Raw genomic sequence first — 5149 nt, forward strand, 5'->3', positions numbered from 1 at the left:
ATTGTGATTGAATTCACTAAAAAAGTTGTCTTGAACACTACATTCTCTCTGTAATGAAGGTGGGAAAAGCATGGATTTTATGTGGAAAATAGATGGGAAAATAGTAGGGGAAATGTGGGAAATGTGGGGGACTATGTAAGTCAACCCCAAAAGGATTGTAAGGTACCTATTTGATTTGACATCTAATCTCCAACTCAATCGGCTTCCTTCCTCACATGTGCTCTCTCTCAATTCACGCTACTCCTATCTCCCCTTCCTTCTCTATCTTCCCTTGCCTTCTGTGGCTTTCCTCCATCTCCCAATTCCCCTTCATTGCATTGGTATCAAAGCCTAAAATTCTGACACCTACAGAGCAGCTTTGCATTGATGGACAGAACTATTGTTATCTAGGTGAACCAAGCGGAATCCAGCACGTGAAAGAGAGTGTAGGTCGATTGGAATCAAGGAACTCAGGGCGGCCAAACTCGCTCACGCACCGATTCCACTAGTGAGCCATTCCATTTACTTCCGCCAATCACGAACTCAACATTTTGTTTGGAGAAACCAACAGCCTTGCTTCAACCGTCACTTCTCTGCCTCACGTCGCCCTCACTGTTCTGTCCATTCGCTATAGTTCTGTGCGTCTTTTTTTTTTGTTCACGTCACCGTTACTGCCTGCCACCGTCTTCGCCAGTGTTGCTCAACCACGAGGTAGTAATACACCATCTCCTCCGGAATACGCCATCTCCACTGGCCTGCAATCTCCATCGCCCCGCCATTGCGCCATCTCCACCGGACTGACAATCTCTTCGCGCCTGTTCGGTGCACCCCTCATTGTCATACATTGTCGCGATTCCATCATTCCTCCGCCACCGTTTCCGTCACCTGCCCGCGCCTTCCGCTGGCCACCATTTCCACCAACGTTTTCATACCTTAGACTAATTTTCTAATCTATTTCCTAATGTTAGTAAGGTTAGTTAACCTGAGGGGTAATTAACTCGTTAATTGTGAGTTAGTTTAGTTAGTCTAGTCCTAACATTCCTAGTTAGGCTAGGACAGTCCTAATGGTCCTAGATAGGCTAGGACAGTCCTAGCAGTCCTAGCTAGGCTAGGACAGTCCTAGGACTTCCCAAAAAAAAAACCCTCTTTAAGGGCACTTCTACAGCTGTGTTCTGGGCCCTTCTCAGCCACCTTTGTGGCTCATTTCGAGCATTCTCTCCATCCTCTTCACCGAGTTTTCTTCAAGCCTCTTCATCGACTCCATCACGCACTCATGGCCCCCAAGCGTGCACCCCGATCAGATGAGACGTTTCAGCACGGCGATGGTGTTGCTCAGCAGGAGCAGATGCCAGTTACAGAGGGTGTACCTGCCTCACAGCTAGTTCCTAATGTGCCTACAGACACACAGTTTTTGGATGCATTGGCCTTGATGCTTCAGGGGGCTTTTCAACAGATGGATCAGTAGTTGGGACAGCAGCTCACCACTGCTATGGCTATGCACGATACAGCTATCACCCAGATGGGTCAGAACATTAGGCAGCAGATCACTACTGCCATCAGTATGCATGATAAGGGTAAGCAGGCCGCACCCCAGCACGGGGATCAGTCGGATAGCCAGGGTGATTTTCCTGACCCACACAGGGGATTTATGGCTGATGGCCATCGCACTTATGATGCTGGTTCTATGCATGCACCCCAGTATGGGGATTATGTTGATATAGGTGATGCCTTGCCTGTGCCGCTGAGCACTTCTTTTTTTGATTCCAGGCCGCCATTTGCATCTATGTTGGACATACAACTTTGGACTCATCTTTTCAGCTGTTACCCTCAAACTGGGTACCACATATTCCATTGGTACAATAGCCTCTAACCCATAAAACAAATGAAATGGAGTCATACCTGTTGTCACCTTAAAGGCTGTTCTGAAAGACCATAAAGCTGAATCCAATTTCTCATCCCAGTCCTTTTGATTTTCCACCACAATTCTTTTGAGGATTCTTATCAGTGTCTTATTAATACTCTCTGTCTGACCATTCGCCTGAGGATGGTAGGCTGTAGACTTCTTGTGCATAATCATATGAGTACTAGTCAAATCAACAATCACAACATTAAGGAAATGAGAACCTCTATCACTTACCAACTCCACCGGACATCCAAATCATGTCATTATATTGTGGTAAAGAAATCTGGCTACACTGGCAGCCTTATTATCCTTAAGTGCTACTGCTTCAACCCATTTTGTGCAGTAATCAGTAGCAACAAGAATATACATGTTCCCTCTTGGAGTGGTTGGCTTAACTGGTCCAACAAAATCCATGCCCCACTTTTGGAATGGTTCTAAGGGCAAAACCGGGTGATCAGATATTCTGTCTGCATTATCTGGCTGACCACTCTTTTGACAAATTACACAACTTTTGGCAAAATCAAATGCATCCTTCAATACAGTCGGCCACCATAATCCAGCGTGCAAATTTTTCTTCCCTGTAATCTCACCAGTAAAATGCCCACCTGCTGCACCATAATGTGCTTCTTGCAATATAGTTTTCTGTTCAAAATCTGGCACGCATCTTCTTATTACCTGATCTATGCCTTTCTTATAAAGTGCTCCAGCAATCACCAAAAAAGGCCTAGACTTCAAAGCAAACTTTCTTCTTCAATCTGGGGTGAACTTAGTTGGTATAGTTCCATCAAGCAAAAATGATAACAATTGATCATACCAAGAATCCGATTCAACAACTTGAACCTCAAAAAGTGATGCATCAGGCAATTCATCATCCACACCAATGGGTGGTTCACCTATTTCCAACCTACTAAAGTAATTTAGCAATAGCATCTTGTTTCCCTGGGATATGAACTATCATAAAAGCAAACTCTTGTAATAACAGCACCCACCTGGCCAACCTTCCTGTCAGTAGAGGTTTTTCAATCAAATATAACAGAGCCTGATGGTCCACATGAAAAATGACCCTGTTCCCTAGTAAATAATGTCTGAATTTATTCAGATAATAGATCATGCCTAAAGCTTCCCGTTCAGTCACAGCATAATTCCTTTCTGTAGATGACAAAACCCTGCTAGCATAGTAAACTGGCCTATACCAGCCCTTCACCTTCTCCTGCATCAGAACTGCCCCAATTGCCATATCTGAGGCATCAACAAAAATATGACAAGGTAAAGACCATTTTGGTGATTGCAAAACAGGTGCAACAAAAACCATCTTCTTCCATAACTGAAAGGACTTTTCCTGAGGCTCAGCCCACACAAAAGATACATCCTTTTTAGTTAAATGTGTCAATGGTACTGGATATTTCCTGAGGCTTTCCTTATTTGTACAGGACATTTTCGAGAAGGGGAAGCTGCTGCATTTTATACAAGGCTTAAATCCCTCTCTGGCTGCTGATGTGAGAGCTCATAATCCTCAAACCATTGAGCGAGCAGCCCATCTTGCTGAGGCGTTTGAGCCAAAATATGCTAGCAAGTATAAGCATTTGTCATGTAGCTCCTATGGTACTTTTTATGAGGCTGACAAGAAGACAAAGTTTGCTGATTAGATCGATAAGAAATCAACAGCTGCCCCCTTTCCACGATATCCAACGGTTACTGGGAGTAAAATGCCATATGCAAAGCCATACAGGACCATGGATGCAAAGTCAGGTGTCAAACCCAGTTCTGGTTTTGACAAATCAGAAGCTAAACAACATTCCAGGGCCATAATGGATAGTAGGAAAAAGGCAAATTTATGCTTTAGGTGTGGAGAGAAATGGACACCTGAGCATCGAGACGTGTGCAAAATGAAGAATGTCAACTCAACCAAACTCAACATGATAATTGAATTATCAGATGATGATGAAGTGGCTGATGTAGCACACCCCCATGATGTCTCTCATGAGGAATTGACAGGAGCTCATGATGCAGATGAATCTCCTAACACAGAAGCCACAAAGGGGACTGCATTACCCTTTGATCCGGGTGGGGCTATTGAGCAAACCACTCGTGTGATGCATGATATTGATATTCAACCTACATGTGGCAGGAAAGGCCCTAAGCCAACACTCTCTGTGTTGGAGCATCAACCTACAATGCCTTTTCATGTCATAGGTGATGCTAATGGTAATGTCCTTGTGGATGATGAGCAGATTTATTGGGATGCCCAGTCTACACTGTATACCATCTCACTTCATGCCTTGATGGGTGCCAAAAGTGCTGACACAATCAGGTTGAAATGAATGATTAATGGCAGATCTGTTCATGTATTGGTAAACAGTGGTAGCACTCACAGTTTCATTAATTGCAGAACATTGCAAAGAGTGGGATTGGTTGCTACAGAGATAGACCATGGTCTGAAAGTGGAGATATCAAATGGACAACATATGATTAGCAGACATTGTTGCTAGGATGCCAGGATCAAGTTCTCTGATGATTATGAGTTTGCAGGTGATCTTCTGGCATTGGATATGGGGCCAATAGATGCTGTCCTGGGTTGTGATTGGCTGTAATCATTGGGGAAAATCAGTATAAGTTTGAATGCCTTATCTCTTGAGTTTTGCCACAAGGGTAGAACTGTTACATTGCAGGGCATTGTGAATCAGAAATTGCAGATCATTTCAGCAAGGCAGATTATGATGATGAGATAATGATCATTGTAAGAGCAAATCATGCAGATTGTGATGATGATGATAATGAGATAATGATCATTGAATACTAACGTACTCCCAGCTAGTGTTGTCCCTTTTCAGAGATAAGTAATTTTGAACATTGAGAGAGAAAACCTGAATACTAACGTACTCCCAGCTAGTGTTGTCCCTTTTCAGAGATAAGTAATTCATACAGTGACTAACTAGGTGGTGTGCTCATATTAATAATAGAGAGCATTGCTGTTAATATGGGCAGGTAGAGGACATTGGCTTGGTACTGCTGGCAGCTGAAGGGCTATAACTGATCTTGGAGATGGAATCGGAGACGAGTGCGTCTTCAAGAGTCAAGACCATTACATTAAAGCTGGCAGATTATCAGAGACAGGACTATCCTGAGCAGCTGAGCTTCTACTGCTGCTGAGCCCATTAAAGCTGGCAGACTATCAGAGATAGGAGTCAGGACTATCCTGAGCTTCTGCTGTTGCTGAGCCCATATTTATTATATGTTGAGCCTTTCGCTTCTCTAAGAGCAAGCTGC

At 43.7% G+C, this 5149-nt stretch overlaps 1 pseudogene; it reads left to right on the forward strand.

Annotated features, from left to right (window-relative positions):
- Positions 1–1468: 1468 nt before the first annotated feature.
- On the forward strand, positions 1469–4611 carry LOC148034056 (uncharacterized; annotated as a pseudogene).
- The last annotated feature ends 538 nt before the right edge of the window (positions 4612–5149 follow it).

The sequence above is a fragment of the Lygodium microphyllum genome, chromosome 7 (genome assembly GCF_053477565.2).
Source record: "Lygodium microphyllum isolate KBCC chromosome 7, Lygodium_microphyllum_v1.1.10, whole genome shotgun sequence".
Classification (NCBI taxonomy): domain Eukaryota; kingdom Viridiplantae; phylum Streptophyta; class Polypodiopsida; order Schizaeales; family Lygodiaceae; genus Lygodium; species Lygodium microphyllum.